Genomic DNA, 17,836 nt, shown 5'->3' with positions numbered 1-17,836 from the left:
TCTAGGCGACACCGTGCGGGCTCCCGCCGCCGCATCCTCACCGGAGGGGGGGGGGGCAACCACCGGGCACCGGGTCCCTGGACCCCCCCTCCTCCCCTCCTCCCCCCCAGGTCGGTATCTGTCGGTCGGTGTCAAAGCCCCCGAAGCCCCACCGTTAGCTAGTCCCCCCCCCCCCACCGGTCCGTCCACAACATGGCTGAACGGCTCCGTGTCACAGAGTCATCCCGGTGAACGGAGCCGTTTACCGCCACTTCAGACATTTTAGACCGCCTCTGGTTCCTGCGCGAGAACCAGGGCAGGTGTCACGCGCCCGGCCCTCACCCCCCTCCTCCTCCTCCTCCCCCCTCCTTCAACATGGCTGCTCGGTAACCCGACCTCCCCGGACCTGTCAGTCCTGTTCACGGGTCACTTCCATCCAGCCTGAACCTGCCGGGGCTAGCGCGAGCCCCAGCCCGGACACAGCGCCCTGTCCACGGCTCAGCTTTCCTCCGTCACTTACCGGTACCGGGAGGGCAGCAGGCGGCGGCGGAGGCAGCGGAGGAGGCAGAGGTGGTGGTGGTGGTGCAGTAGTCCAGGGCATAGCCTACATACACACTACACACACTATATGCACTACACACACTATACACACACACACACACACACACTATACACACACACACACACTGTACATGTGGTTCATCTTCATTTTCTCTTCTTCTTCTGCTTCTTTTGTCCCGGTTTCTCCCTCCGGTTCGGTGTGAAAGTAGACCAGCAGAGAAATGAGACGGACACAGAATGAGCCGGCTGGTCCACAGCCCGAGGATGACGGGTCGGTCACCGAACACCGAGCACCGAACACCGAGCACCGAGCACCGAGCAGGGCAGATGGAGGTTTCCGCCTCCGACTCTGACTGTGACTCTGGGGCTGACTGGGGCTCTCTCTCTCTCTCTCTCTCTCTCTCTCTCTCTCTCTCTCTCTCTCTCTCTCTCTCTCTCTCTCTCTCTCTCTCTCTCTCTCTCCACGGTACAAGGGCAGGAGGCGCATGGACCTGCGCGCGCGCACAGACACACACACACACACACACACACACACACACTCCATCATCCCTCTTTCACATCAGGTGAACCACCAGTGGAAAACAGAAAAAAGACACTACAGCCAAAGCCCATCTGAATGATCTATAGATAATTATCTAGAGATAGTTATACTATAGATAGTATATAATTATCTATAGATAATTCTATGGGATAAGTCATTCATTTTCTGAACCCACTTTATCCTCACTAGGGTCATGGGGGCGGAGCCTATCCCAGCTCCTTATGGGTGAAGGCGGGGTTCACCCTGGACATGTGACCATCCCAGACTGAACACACAGACAAACACACTGTCACATTCACACCTATGGGGGATTTAGATGAACCAGTTAACCTATCAGAGCATGTGTTTGGATGGTGGGAGGAGCCAGAGGACCAGAGAACCCACACAGACACAGGAGAACATGGAAACTCCACACAGAAAGGTCCCACCCCCATGGACTAAAGGTCCCACCCCCATGGACTGGTGTTGGAATTGAACCCAGGACCTTCTGTGTGTGGCTCCAGGTCTATCCACTGCACCACTGTGTCACCCTTCCATAGAATTATCTATAGATTTATCTATAACAGTGTTTTTCAACCTTGGGGTCATGACCCCACATGGGGTCGCCTGGAATTTCTAGTAATTGATTAAAAGAAAAAAAGAAGAAAAAAAAAAGACAGCTTACTAATTAAAAATATATGGTGAGTGGAGAAAGACAGACAATATATAAAAGACATGACAGATGGTGAGTCTGAAACTGCAGCACTGTGGTTCTGTTTGTGTGTGGTTCTGTTTATGTGTGGTTCTGTTTGTGTGTGGTTCTGCTTATGTGGTTCTGTTTATGTGTGGTTCTGCTTATGTGTGGTTCTGCTTATGTGTGGTTCTGTTTATGTGTGGTTCTGCTTATGTGTGGTTCTGCTTATGTGTGGTTCTGTTTATGTGTGGTTCTGCTTATGTGTGGTTCTGTTTATGTGTGGTTCTGTTTGTGTGTGGTTCTGTTTATGTGTGGTTCTGTTTGTGTGTGGTTCTATTTGTGTGTGGTTCTGCTTATGTGTGGTTCTGTTTATGTGTGGTTCTGTTTGTGTGTGGTTCTGCTTATGTGTGGTTCTGTTTATGTGTGGTTCTGTTTGTGTGTGGTTCTGTTTATGTGTGGTTCTGTTTGTGTGTGGTTCTGCTTATGTGTGGTTCTGTTTATGTGTGGTTCTGCTTATGTGTGGTTCTGTTTCTCTGTGGTTCTGCTTATGTGTGGTTCTGTTTATGTGTGGTTCTGTTTGTGTGTGGTTCTGTTTATGTGTGGTTCTGCTTATGTGTGGTTCTGCTTATGTGTGGTTCTGTTTATGTGTGGTTCTGTTTGTGTGTGGTTCTGTTTATGTGTGGTTCTGCTTATGTGTGGTTCTGTTTGTGTGTGGTTCTGCTTATGTGTGGTTCTGTTTATGTGTGGTTCTGCTTATGTGTGGTTCTGTTTCTCTGTGGTTCTGCTTATGTGTGGTTCTGTTTATGTGTGGTTCTGTTTGTGTGTGGTTCTGTTTATGTGTGGTTCTGCTTATGTGTGGTTCTGCTTATGTGTGGTTCTGTTTATGTGTGGTTCTGTTTGTGTGTGGTTCTGTTTATGTGTGGTTCTGTTTATGTGTGGTTCTGCTTATGTGTGGTTCTGTTTATGTGTGGTTCTGTTTATGTGTGGTTCTGCTTATGTGTGGTTCTGTTTATGTGTGGTTCTGCTTATGTGTGGTTCTGTTTATGTGTGGTTCTGTTTATGTGTGGTTCTGTTTGTGTGTGGTTCTGTTTGTGTGTGGTTCTGTTTATGTGTGGTTCTGTTTCTCTGTGGTTCTGTTTATCTGTGGTTCTGTTTATGTGTGGTTCTGCTTATGTGTGGTTCTGCTTATGTGTGGTTCTGTTTATGTGTGGTTCTGTTTATGTGTGGTTCTGTTTGTGTGTGGTTCTGTTTGTGTGTGGTTCTGTTTATGTGTGGTTCTGTTTGTGTGTGGTTCTGCTTATGTGTGGTTCTGTTTATGTGTGGTTCTGCTTATGTGTGGTTCTGTTTCTCTGTGGTTCTGCTTATGTGTGGTTCTGTTTATGTGTGGTTCTGTTTGTGTGTGGTTCTGTTTATGTGTGGTTCTGCTTATGTGTGGTTCTGCTTATGTGTGGTTCTGTTTATGTGTGGTTCTGTTTGTGTGTGGTTCTGTTTATGTGTGGTTCTGCTTATGTGTGGTTCTGTTTATGTGTGGTTCTGCTTATGTGTGGTTCTGTTTATGTGTGGTTCTGTTTATGTGTGGTTCTGCTTATGTGTGGTTCTGTTTATGTGTGGTTCTGCTTATGTGTGGTTCTGTTTATGTGTGGTTCTGTTTATGTGTGGTTCTGTTTGTGTGTGGTTCTGTTTCTCTGTGGTTCTGTTTATCTGTGGTTCTGTTTATGTGTGGTTCTGCTTATGTGTGGTTCTGTTTATGTGTGGTTCTGTTTATGTGTGGTTCTGTTTGTGTGTGGTTCTGTTTGTGTGTGGTTCTGTTTATGTGTGGTTCTGCTTATGTGTGGTTCTGTTTATGTGTGGTTCTGTTTCTCTGTCGTTCTGTTTATCTGTGGTTCTGTTTGTGTGTGGTTCTGTTTATGTGTGGTTCTGTTTCTCTGTGGTTCTGTTTATCTGTGGTTCTGTTTATGTGTGGTTCTGCTTATGTGTGGTTCTGTTTATGTGTGGTTCTGTTTATGTGTGGTTCTGTTTGTGTGTGGTTCTGTTTATGTGTGGTTCTGTTTATGTGTGGTTCTGCTTATGTGTGGTTCTGTTTATGTGTGGTTCTGTTTCTCTGTCGTTCTGTTTATCTGTGGTTCTGTTTATGTGTGGTTCTGCTTATGTGTGGTTCTGTTTCTCTGTGGTTCTGTTTATCTGTGGTTCCGAGGCCCAAATGTGTCCCCCCAAAGGTTCCAGTCCGACCCCTGGGATGAATTTCCAAAGTGTCTAAATTCCACAGTCCAGGCTGTGGAACTCATGTTAGTGTGGGTTCCACATCCAGACCAATCTGATCTACAGTCCAATAAGAACAGCAGAAGAACCCACACAGAAGAACCACTGCAGATTTACTACTGGGTTTGATGGAACAAATAATATGACATTATGTCTGTAAATAATGACAACTGCAAATGTTTGTCTTTGTTTTAGTGCAAAAAATCCCATTAAATTGTGAAACTCTTTCCATTTCCAAACTCTCCTGTACCAATAAATGTGACTAACCTGAACAAATGTGTCCAACCTGAAATGTCTGTATTAAATTCAGTCCAGTTTGAACTCTTTTCTTCCTGTTCCTCAGTGTTTAGTGTCTTTGGAGATCTGATCCAGAATGCACATGGACTAATGAGAAGTGGAGGAAGAAGACTGAGAAAATTACACTGATTTATCTGAAGAAATGTCCGTTTTTTCAGGTTATTCACATCTTTTATGTTTGGATAGTTTGTAAAAGTAAGTATTTTCATCATTTGTTTTTTTTTTTTCACTAAAACACAGATGTAAATTGTCAGTTGTCATTATTTCTAGGTTCTTCTGTTCTTTTCCTGGGTGGGTCCACTGCAGATCAGATCAGACTGAATGTACCTGACAGAACAGGAGTTTGAGAACCCTGGTTTACATACTGATGTCATAGGTCAGTGGTTCTCAGACTTTTTACAGTGGACTACCCCCTTAAACAGACTTTTTTAAGCCAACTACCCCCATGCTGTAAAAAAGAAAAAGTTGAGAAAACATAAAATATCAAGGCAATGTGATGCAACACATTTTGGAGTTTTCTCAGCTTTTGCCGTCAGTTGTCGACTTAACGAAGGTTTACAAGTTCTGACAAGAGTTCTGAAAGTTGACTTCACCACAATGTTCTCATTGTCCCAACGGTCTTTTCTAAGTTAGGAAAGTTGAGTCAAATAATTATCACTTGTTGTTACAACTTAAAACTGTGAGTTAAAACAAATATTTATTTTATATTATCAGTACAAAAAAATGACTTAGCTAGTTCAACAAACACACGTTACTGCTTTAGAAAAGTTAAAGCAACTCACAACATGACATTATCCATTCAAAAAACCATTATTGCAGATGAGAGGTAGGCCTTCCTGTAGGACACAGGTAGGCCTTTAGGACAGAGGTAGACCTTCCTTTAGGACAGAGGTAGACCATCCTTTAGGACAGAGGTAGACCATCCTTTAGGACAGAGGTAGACCATCCCTTTAGGACAGAGGTAGAACTTCCTTTAGGACAGAGGTAGACCATCCTTTAGGACAGAGGTAGACCTTCCTTTAGGACAGAGGTAGACCTTCCTTTAGGACAGAGGTAGACCTTCCTTTAGGACAGAGGTAGACCATCCTTTAGGACAGAGGTAGACCTTCCTTTAGGACAGAGGTAGACCATCCTTTAGGACAGAGGTAGACCATCCCTTTAGGACAGAGGTAGACCATCCTTTAGGACAGAGGTAGACGTTCCTTTAGGACAGAGGTAGACCATCCCTTTAGGACAGAGGTAGACCATCCTTTAGGACAGAGGTAGACCATCCCTTTAGGACAGAGGTAGACCATCCTTTAGGACAGAGGTAGACCTTCCTTTAGGACAGCGGTAGGTCTTCCTTTAGGACAGCGGTAGGCAGATCCAGTCCTGGAGGGCTGGTATCCTTCATGCTTTACAGGTTTCCCTCTTCTCTCCAGGACCAGATCTGAATGGTCCTGCTTTAGGAGAATCCAGATCTTTGGCAGAGTTTGGACTTCCACACTAGTGTGACCAGAGCCACTGTGACTCAGGGTGTTTTCAGATGGTCGCTCCAGGAACAGCTGGTCTGGCTGTTTGACCTTTGACCTCATTGGTGGAAGAGGCCTTGGCTCACATGTGTGGTCTGATGCTGTATGAGGGTCTAAGTAGGTACCATGACAGAGGGCAATGGGTCAGACTGTGGCCATAACACCCCCCCCCCGGTCCGGTCCAACTGACCAGACAGTAGACAGGCTGTAACTCCTGACCCAGTATCAACTCTCCATTCTACCTGGACCTTCTGGACCTTCTGGACCTTCTGGACCTTCCCCTGCTAACAGTCACCATTCACCTCAGTCAGAGTCCTGTTTGTCAAAACCTGCATGTGTAATTATTCTGTGACACAAATCTGACATCCTAATTCTGCGCCCCTTATCAGATCCACACCAGACTTCCCGCGCTGTTCGTAGCTCACATTAGCATCACCACTACACCAGTGGTCGTCATCAGTTTTGACAGATTTTCAAACTGATCATTCAGTTCCATTGACACATTTAAATGAACATTTCGGTGAACTGGCTTACAGTCTGCAGTTACAACGCCAAGAACTCATGAAGTGTAGTTCAAATGTAATACCTCCTTATTTTAAATGGAAGTAAATTATAGAAACAAGTTCTGACAGCTAATAGAGTTTAGGACTTTTTACAGCGCAGTCCTTCGTCTTAGACCTGGAAGTGTCCCTGAATCAGTCCCAAATCAAAGCCATGCTTCGTGTGCAGTGTGTTTGGAGCTGACTGTCCACACCAGCCTGCCGTCAGTTCACAGAGTTAAAGGAGGACACTCAAATGTGGCAGGAACTGTTCTCTAACGCGCAAACCCCCTCCCCCATCCCTCCACTTCTGTTCTTTTTTATTTTTAACTGATAACTTGTAAATATAAGTTAAGTCAACTCACACCTAGATGAAAAAACTTTCAATCAGTCAAGAAAACAAAGTAATGAACGTGTAACTTTTGAAAACTAGAACAGCTGAGTTGAAAATCCAAAACTAGTTGGAGCTCTTTGAGTTGAAGAGCAAAAATAAGTGGACAGAACTAAATGAGGCTGTAACATTTTGCAGTGTATATAAATAAAAGAAAATGTTTGTTGGTGTAATTCTATTTAAAAAATGCTCACTAAATAGACATTGAATAAAACAAAGCACAACTGAATGTGATCTGAAACCTTCTTTATTTTGTTTCCAGGGCTCCCCTCTTAGACTGGTCCAGTTCCAGTACACTGTAAAAAACATGTTCCAGTACACTGTAAAAAACATGTTCCCCTCTTCCACCACAGCTGATGGTCATTCTCAGCCTCTGCAGAGCTGGATGATAGGTTTGTTGGACAGTGATGTGACGTTCATGAACGAATCAAATCTTTTGAACGGCTCTTTGAAATGAACAATGGGAACTGAGTCTTTGTAAAGAGCCACTCTTTTTTTTTTTTTTTTTTTTTTTTTTTAAGGAGGGAGTGTCCGACTGCCTGTCAATTTAGCGTCACTGGGGAGGCATTGGACAGGAGGAGAATGTTCCAGCAGAAAAAAGAGTGCACTGAGCATGTCTGATGGAAGAAGTTAAAAAACAAATTAAGTAATTGTAATGATAAAGTGCTTCTGTTTTGTGCATTTTTTCTGTCTGTTTCCACACAGACTGTGTCACGCCTGCCACCAGACGTCAGTCTGGTTTTGTCTGTCTTGTGTGTTTGTCTGTCATTTCCTGTTTTAGTTTGTTCAGTTCTCCTCATGTGTCATGTCTGGTGTCTTTGCGTCCTGTCCTAATCTGTGTCACCTGTGTGATTACCTGACTCCGCCCTGATTTGCTCCACCTGTGCCTCACTTTCTTCCCTCCCTCTTGTGTATATAAACCCTGTGTTTTCCCTGTCTGTTGCCAGTTCGTATTTTCCCTGTGAGATACTTACCAGTGTTTTTGGATTCTGTCTGTCTGTGTTTGACCCGGTCTGCCATCTGTGTTTTTGCCTGTTGCCTTATCCCTGTCTGTGCTTCTGCCTCCAACTGACTACGTGTGTTCGACCTTTTCGCCTGTTTTTACGGTACATGAGCTAGCCTGATGCCTATGTCCTGTTGCCTTTCCGTCTGCCTGCCCGTGTATGACCTGGTTCTGCCACTGACCTCCCTCTGCTTTTCCCTAGTCGGATTCCCAACGCGCTCTACCGATCCGGACTGTGGGTTTTCGTCTCCGGTCCGGTTTACTAACCCAAAGAAGAACCCGGGACTGATTGTTCTCAAGATTTTGTTCATTATCATTATCAGTGAACTGTCAGACAGCTTGGTGTTAAATAAACACTGTGAACTTTAACATCTGTCTCTGGGTCGTGCATGTGGGTTCAGTCTACGTACTCTGTGTCAGGTATTTCACTAATTACACTGATTCATCACTGTTGTGTTTTGTGCAGTTTTTTCTGTATGTTTACACACATTTATTGTTCTTGTTTTGAGGAGAATCAAATGTTCTTTCATCAGAAACTGTTTGATTTTCTTCTTCATTTTTCTTCTACAGACTAGTCCACAGAATGGACTGGGATGTTTTTGCTCCAGTTCCATCATTTGTCTACTGTCACCTCTCATGTCATGGATTTAACCCACACATTTGAACTAACCATTCTGTTTTACAGTAAGATCATATTTACTGCTGCACCAATTAAACACCTTTAAAATGGAATGTCAATCATCACATGGAGCCTATTTAGTCATGAAAACACTGGGGTTTCAAAAGAATGGAAAAAAAACCCCATTACAGAGCCAGTCTGTTGAACGACTCCCTTCAAAGAGACGACAGTCCCAGCTCTAGTGTTGGAAGAGGGGTCCATCTAAAACCTGCAGGATAGTGGCTCTGCAGGACCAGGGTTGGTGAGCCCTGGTCTAGTTCAGACCATGTGTGCATGTGCGTGTCAGTCATCTGTGGGGTTTCCTCTGGTTCCCACCTTCACTCCAAAAATCTACTCAAAAGTTGATCATCTTTGTTGTGCTGTTTAGAAAATCTTCGTTAGGACAATGAGAGAAATTTGCTGAGCAGACAAGTTTTTGTCGGTTGTAAATGGAAAGTTTTATTTGAGTCAGTTTAATTTGAAAACTTTAATGAAATCAACATTTACTAGTTCTGGTTTTTATAGTGTGGAGGTAAATCTGTCTCATCAGATTTTGAATTATTAAAGCCATTGAATTTCTAGCGCTGATTTGTTTTTTTTTTTGCACTGAAATTAAGTATCTGAATTTTTTGTCTCTGAATTCAACTGCGTACATACATTTCTAATGTAAAAAATTCAAATGCAAAACATTCAGATCATACATCTGCGCATACATCTTTGTACGTAAACTAGCAGTTCCATTCAAAATCAGGCATTTGAGTTTAATACATATGGAAGTAAATCTGTCTCATCAGATTTTGAATTATAAAAGCCACTGAATTTCTAGCACTGATTTTTTTTTTCACTGAAATTAAGTATCTGAAGCTCATTTAATTCTGCTTTTTTTTTTTTTTTTTTTTACTTCCATTTCTTTTTTTTCTTTTTTCTTTTTTTTTTTTCTTGAGCTGGACACATGATTTTGGTGTACACTGTAAACCCAGACTGTGTTTTTACTAAAAAGCTTTAATTCCAGTGTAGTTCAGTGAGTTCAGTTTGATTCCATTCTATCTAATGTTCAGTCTGTTCTCCTCATCTGTAGACACAGTCTAAAGGATGAAACCGTTTCAGCTGAATGGATTTAAATCCCTCAGTTTGAGTCCTGACCACACCTTTGTATCTGTGCAGTGCATTGTGGGTATTGTTGCTGTAGTTGTAAATGTGTTGTTTTTCTGTGCAGGGTTCAGTGGTTGTGCTGTTAGCGTTCATTTGGACTGAATGTGTGTGTTCACACAGGAGCTATGTTGTCGGGGGCTTTATGCCCCTGGTAGGGTCTCCCAAGGCAAACAGGTCCTGGGTGACGGGCCAGACTAAGAGCAGTTCGGAAGCCCCTATGAAAAATAAACAGCAGAAGAACGTGACGTCGCCCGGTACGGCGCAGCCGGGGCCCCACCCTGGAGCCAGGCCCGGGGTTGGGGCTCGAATGCGAGCGCCTGGTGGCCGGGCCTATGCCCACGGGGTCCGGCCGGGCCCAGCCCGAAGGAGCGACGTGGGCCCGCCCTCCGGTGGACTCACCACCCACCGAGGGAATCGTAGGGGCCGGGTGCAGTGTGGATTGGGTGGCAGTCGACGGCAGGGAGCCCGACAACCCGATCCCCGGACGCAGAGTCTAGCTCTTGGGACATGGAATGTCACCTCGCTGGGAGGGAAGGAGCCGGAGCTTGTGAGGGAGGTTGAGAGATACCGACTAGATATAGTCGGGCTCACCTCCACACACAGCTTGGGCTCTGGAACCCAACCCCTCGAGAGGGGCTGGACTCTCCATTTCTCTAGCGTTGCCCGCGGTGAGAGGCGACGGGCTGGTGTGGGCTTGCTCATAGCCCCTCAGCTCAGTCGTCATGTGTTGGAGTTCACCCCGGTGAACGAGAGGGTCGCGTCCCTGCGCCTTCGGGTCGGGGACAGGTGCCTCACTGTTGTCTTGGCCTACGGGCCGAACAGCAGTGCAGAGTACCCAACCTTCTTGGAGTCCCTGGGAGGGGTGCTGGATGGTGCTCCGACTGGGGACTCCATTGTTCTCCTGGGTGACTTCAATGCCCACGTGGGCAACGACAGTGAGACCTGGAGGGGGGTGATGGGGAGGAACGGCCTCCCTGATCTGAACCCGAGCGGTGTTTTGTTATTGGACTTCTGTGCTAGTCACAGTTTGTCCATAACAAACACCATGTTCGAACACAGGGATGTCCATAAGTGCATGTGGCACCAGGACACCCTAGGCCGGAGGTCAATGATCGACTTCGTTGTCGTATCATCAGACTTCCGACCGCGTGTTTTGGACACTCGGGTGAAGAGAGGGGCAGAGCTGTCAACCGATCACCACCTGGTGGTGAGTTGGATCCGCTGGCGAAGGAGGAAACCGGACCGACTCGGCAGGCCCAAACGTGTTGTGAGGGTCTGTTGGGAACGTCTGGCAGAGCCCGATGTCAGTGCGGTCTTCAACTCCCACCTCCGGGAGAGCTTCTCCCAGATCCCGGGGGAGGCTGGGGACATTGAGTCCGAGTGGACTATGTTCTCCACCTCCATTGTTGAAGCGGCTGCTCGGAGCTGTGGTCGCAAGGTCTCCGGTGCCTGTCGTGGCGGCAATCCCCGAACCCGGTGGTGGACCCCGGAAGTAAGGGATGCTGTCAAGCTGAAGAAGGAGTCTTATCGAGCCTTGTTGGCCCGTGGGACTCCCGAGGCAGCTGATGAGTACCGGAAGGCCAAGCGAGCTGCAGCCCGAGCAGTTGTGGAGGCAAAAACTCGGGTCTGGGTGGAGTTTGGGGAGGCCATGGAGGAGGACTATCGGTCGGCCTCGAGGAATTTCTGGCAAACCATCCGGCGCCTCAGAAGGGGAAAGCAGTGCGCCACCAACACTGTTTACAGTGGAAGTGGGGAGCTGCTGACCTCGACTGGGGATGTTGTCGGACGGTGGAAGGAATACTTCGAGGATCTCCTCAATCCCACTGTCACGTCTTCCATGGAGGAAGCAGAGGCTGAGGTCTCAGAGGTGGACTCATTCATTACCCAAGCTGAAGTCACCAAGGTGGTTGGCAAGCTCCTCGGTGGCAGGGCACCGGGGGTGGATGAGATTCACCCTGAGTACCTTCAGTCTGGATGTGCAGGACTGTCTTGGTTGACACGTCTCTGTAACATCGCATGGCGGTCGGGGACAGTACCTCTGGATTGGCAGACCGGGGTGGTGGTTCCCCTTTTTAAGAAGGGGGACCGGAGGATGTGCTCCAACTATAGGGGGATCACACTCCTCAGCCTCCCGGGGAAAGTCTATTCCAAGGTACTGGAGAGGAGGATCCGACCGATAGTCGAACCTCGGATCCAGGAGGAACAATGCGGTTTTCGTCCCGGTCGCGGAACGCTGGACCAGCTCTATACTCTCCATCGGGTGCTCGAGGGTTCATGGGAGTTCGCCCAACCAGTCCACATGTGTTTTGTGGATCTGGAGAAGGCGTTTGACCGTGTCCCTCGTGGTATCCTGTGGGGGGTGCTTCGGGAGTATGGGGTTCGGGGCCCTTTGCTAAGGGCAGTCCGGTCCTTGTATGACCGAAGCAGGAGTCTGGTTCGCATTGCCGGCAGTAAGTCAGACCTGTTCCAGGTGCATGTTGGTCTCCGGCAGGGCTGCCCTTTGTCACCGGTTCTGTTCATAATTTTTATGGACCGAATTTCTAGGCGCAGCCAGGGGCCGGAGGGGGTCCGGTTTGGGGACCACAGGATTTCATCTCTGCTTTTTGCAGACGACGTTGTCCTGTTGGCCTCATCGAACCTGGACCTTCAGCGTGCCCTGGGGCGGTTTGCAGCCGAGTGTGAAGCGAGCGGGATGAGGATCAGCACCTCCAAATCCGAGGCCATGGTTCTCGACCGGAAAAAGGTGGTCTGCCCTCTCCGGGTCGGTGGGGAGTCTTTGCCCCAAGTGGAGGAGTTTAAGTATCTTGGGGTCTTGTTCACGAGTGAGGGAAGGATGGAGCGTGAGATTGACAGACGGATCGGTGCAGCGTCTGCAGTGATGCAGTCGCTGTACCGGTCGGTTGTGGTAAAGAAGGAGCTGAGCCGAGAGGCGAAGCTCTCGATTTACCGGTCAATCTACGTTCCTACCCTCACCTATGGTCATGAGCTTTGGGTCAGGACCGAAAGGACAAGATCCCGGATACAAGCGGTCGAAATGAGTTTCCTCCGCAGGGTGGCTGGGCGCACCCTTAGGGATAGGGGGAGGAGCTCAGTCACCAGGGAGGAGCTCGGAGTAGAGCCACTGCTCCTCCGCGTCGAGAGGGGCCAGCTGAGGTGGCTCGGGCATCTGTTTCGGATGCCTCCTGGACGCCTCCCTGGGGAGGTGTTCCGGGCATGTCCCACCGGGAGGAGACCTCGGGGAAGACCCAGGACACGTTGGAGAGACTATGTCTCTCGGCTGGCCTGGGAACGCCTCGGGGTCCCCCCGGAAGAGCTGGAGGAGGAGTCTGGGGAGAGGGAAGTCTGGGCATCCCTGCTTAGACTGTTACCCCCGTGACCCGGCCCCGGATAAAGTGGAAGAGAATGGATGGATGGATGGTTTCCACTCACACATGTCAGTGCAGATCAGGTTTATGTAGAACAGAACAGGTACAGTACTGGTCTGAATGTACGTGGATTATTATGGGATGGTGCATTAGTGTCCACTGTGTTGGCTGATATGGAACTAAAACAACAAACCCATGAATATACAAGAGAACAGCTGGAGAAGAACTGACCACTGGAGTGACCACTGGAGTGACCACTGTGTATGAAAGGGTTACATTAAATCAGCTTGGAATTGAGTCCAATGAACTGATGATATTCAGTCTAATGATTAAACAAAACAACTGACATTGTAACACATTTTCTGTTAAATGAACTTGGCATTTAGTGTGTTGGACTTAAAATAGTAATTCCATTCAAATCAAGTATTTCAGTTTAATACGCTCAAGTTTTCATTACTCATTACTTAAGTTTTTTAAGGCAGCCAGTTTCCTCAATTTTTTTAAGTGAAGTCATCTTATCTGGTCTGACAGTGCACGTATTATCCCTCTGGTATTCCGTCCTCCAAGGCCCGTACTAAACACCCAGTGTGCCTTTTTCACACACTTGTGGAATAATGTCCAAAAAAATTTCATGCAGTTTGTTTGTAATTCTTTTACACTTTTTTCTATTTCATCAACTTGAGCTGTAAATAAAAATACCAAATACTCAATAATTGTCACATTTTTAACCCTTTAAATGCTGTGTTTGTAATGGAAACAAACCATTTTTTTGGATGAAAAAAAAAACACAAAAAAATATATATTTTTAATATCCTCCATAAAAAGTGGATCACATATTTAATTTTTTCATCCTGGCATATGTCAGTGATTAACTCCAACACTGGTTAATTTGCATTATTATTTTTGTTGCTAGGTCAAATGTTCAAAAATACTAGCATCTGTCACCAAGTGTGCGTAAAATGCACACCTATAAATCCAAATATTAAATATTATATATTGATTTATTTTCTGCTCTAATTTGATTTTGTTTTTGTAAATCCAGCTCAGTCCTAATCATACAGATCAAATGTTAGAAACAGTGCGTTTTATGCACACTTGGCAGACAGATGCTAGTCTGGTCATTTTCTTTTGTTTACAATGTGCACATTTGAGTTTAGTTTAACCCTTTCATGCACAGTGGTCAGTCCAGTGGTCAGTCCAGTGGTCAGTCCAGTGGTCAGTTCTTCTGCAGCTGTTCTCTTGTATATTCATGGGTTTGGTTGTTTCAGTTCCAGATCAGCCAACACAGTGGACACTAATGCACCATCCATTAAAGTGACATTGAAAACATGACTGTAACTGAGCTGTTCTTCATAATCTGATCTAACATGTTCCAGTGGAAATCAATTCCTTGTTATTGTTATTAGACTGTAATTAACAACAAAATTATTATTAGAGTACACTACGAACAAAATGTTAAGGATATTTCTTTTTTTTTTTTTTTTTTTTTGGTCTTTTTTTTTGTCATTTTGCCATTTGTAAATAAAACTATGTCTGGTCATTAAAAAATGTGTTTCAATTCAATTTATACAAAAAAAAAAAAAAAAAAAAAAAAAAGTAAAAAGCGTTGTGCAACAATCCCAACTGAAAAAAAAAAGGCCCAAAAATTAAAAATATCCAGAACTTTTTGTTTGTAGTGTATGTTAAAATGTGAGAAAACATCTAATTAGCAGCATGTAATGTTTTTATGTCATAGTTTTCACACAGTTTATCAGTAAATACATGTTTCTTTGTTTCTAAAATTAAAGACATAGTGTCCAGGTGAGTGGACATTTTTGCAACTCCATGAAAAATAGATTCATAAAAAAAAAAAAAAAAAAAAAAAACCGCATTGTTTTTTTAATGTCTAAAGTGGAATAAAGAAAAAAAATCTTGATAATTGTTCTCATAATTCATGCATGAAAGGGTTAAAGATCATGCAAAAATGAAAAACTTTTGAATTCTGACCTTATTTAAATTGTGAAAAATTATATTAAGTTTTTTTTTTTTTTTTTAAAACAAAGTGTAAAGTGTGCCTAAAAGGCACACGCAGATACCAGAGGGTTAATGCAGTGGAAGCTGGATGTCAGATGCAGTGTCTGGTGTCATCCTGCAGGGGGAGACAGAGACAGCAGTCTGAACTGAACACATACACACACATCAGAAATGAACTGTGAGCCAACTTCACCTAAAAGGAAGAGAGTTCAAGCAAAACACTAATTATTGACTTTTTATTTTTCAATACAAGGTTTGGCTGATCCAAAATGTTAATGTAACAGACAGAAAAAAACAATGTAAAACTGATTTTTCTTTCACAAATTAAAAAAAAAAAATACTAGTGAAAAAAGATTTCTGAGCCATGAATCACTGACTTTACTTTAACCCTTTCAAGCATGAATTATGAGAACCTGATATCAAGATTTTTTTTACCTGAGTGTTTTTATTCCTCTTTAGGCATAAAAAAAAGAAAGAAAGAAAAACAATGCCATTGATATTTTTTTATGCACCTATTTTTCATGGAGTTCCAAAAATGTGAACTCAGCTGGACACCATGGGTTTAATTTCAGAACCACAGACACATGTATTTACTGATAAACTGTGTGAAAACTATGAAATACAAACATTTTTAGTGCTGTTAATCTGATGTTTTCTCACTTTTTATCATACCTGCATGGACATAATATGGAAAAAAAAGAAACCAAAAAAAACCCCTCAAAAAAACACTTTTTGTTAAAACAAAACAAAACAAAACAAAAACAAACAAACAAACTGTTAATTACAATCTAATAACAATTAGCAATTTCTTTAGGTTCAGACATGTTCCTGCAGATCAGGTTTATGTAGAACAGTACAGGTACAGTACTGGTCTGAATGTACGTGGATTATTATGGGATGGTGCATTAGTGTCCACTGTGTTGGCTCATATGGAACTGAAACAACCAAACCCATGAATATACAAGAGAACAGCTGGAGAACAACTGACCACTGGACTGACCACTGGAGTGACCACTGTGCATGAAAGGGTTAATGCAGTGGAAGCTGAATGTCAGATGCAGTGTCTGGTGTCATCCTGCAGGGGGAGACAGAGACAGCAGTCTGAACTGAACACACACACACACACACACACGCACACACACACACACACACACACACACACACACACACACACACACACACACACACACATCTGAAATGAACTGTGTGTCAACTTCACCCAAAAGGAAGAGAGTTCAAACAAAACACTAATCATTTATTTTTTATTTTTCAGTACAAGGTTTGGCCGATCCAAAATGTCAATGTAACAGACAGAAAAAACAATGTAAAACTGATTTTTCTTTTACAACTTTAAAAAAAAAAATACTAGTGAAAAAAGATTTCTGAGCCATGAATCACTGACTTTACTTTAATTAAAAAATAAATAATAATAATGATGATTTACATTATTACAATATGATAAAGAAGGTCTGTAGAAGCCAATAATGTAATAACAGCCGATAATGTAATAAAAGTCCTGAACTGATAACGTAATAACTTTTGGTCAATAATGTTATAACTTATTGGCTGGTTATTATGTTATTATCCTGGTAAAAAAAAAAAAAAAAAGGTTAAAGTTCCGCATCAAACAACATCTTTCGTTTCTTTTTCTCATCATATTGTGCCGTTTGTTTGTTTTTTTTCGGTTCAGTACAGGAAGAAAGAAAACCCCTCAAAATGTTGGTGAAAGCTCTACCGTATGATGTGGCATTTTTACACTTTTCTTTTGTCATCTTCAAATGCTCCTAATAAGTGTGTGTCAAACTAAAATGGAAAAGAAATCCAGCAGGTTTTGAAACTCAAAAATGCTTAATTCTCATATATTTCTGATAAAATTCTGACCAATCATTTTATTCGGTCTGAATGAAATAATTGGCTGAACCTGGCTGAGCCTCCTGTCAATCATCCATTACAGCCGTCCCACATCCGATCCATTATCACCGTCTCTGCATCCGATAAGAATCTGAATCTGACGCTTCACTGTCGCTGCTTCTCCTGTCACTGACCACAGTCTACTGACCACTGACCACAGTCTACTGACCACTGACCACAGTCTACTGACCACTGACCCCAGTCTACTGTCCACTGACCACAGTCTACTGACCACTGACCACAGTCTACTGACCACTGACCACAGTCTACTGATCACTGACCAGTCTACTGATCACTGACCAGTCTACTGACCACTGACCACAGTCTACTGACCACTGACCCCAGTCTACTGTCCACTGACCACAGTCTACTGATCACTGACCAGTCTACTGATCACTGACCAGTCTACTGACCACTGACCACAGTCTACTGACCACTGACCCCAGTCTACTGTCCACTGACCCCAGTCTACTGATCACTGACCACAGTCTACTGATCACTGACCAGTCTACTGATCACTGACCAGTCTACTGATCACTGACCCCAGTCTACTGTCCACTGACCACAGTCTACTGATCACTGACCACAGTCTACTGACCACTGTCTACTGTCACTGACCACAGTCTACTGACCACTGACCACAGTCTACTGTCCACTGACCACAGTCTACTGACCACTGACCACAGTCTACTGTCACTGACCACATTCTACTGTCCACTGACCACAGTCTACTGTCACTGACCACAGTCTACTGTCCACTGACCACAGTCTACTGTCCACTGACCACAGTCTACTGACCACTGACCCAGTCTACTGACCACTGACCACAGTCTACTGTCACTGACCACAGTCTACTGTCCACTGACCACAGTCTACTGTCACTGACCACAGTCTACTGTCACTGACCACAGTCTACTGTCCACTGACCACAGTCTACTGTCCGCTGACCACAGTCTACTGACCACTGACCCAGTCTACTGACC

Source organism: Sphaeramia orbicularis, chromosome 18 (genome assembly GCF_902148855.1).
Source record: "Sphaeramia orbicularis chromosome 18, fSphaOr1.1, whole genome shotgun sequence".
Taxonomy (NCBI): Eukaryota; Metazoa; Chordata; class Actinopteri; order Kurtiformes; family Apogonidae; genus Sphaeramia; species Sphaeramia orbicularis.
This window is presented reverse-complemented; position numbering follows the sequence as displayed.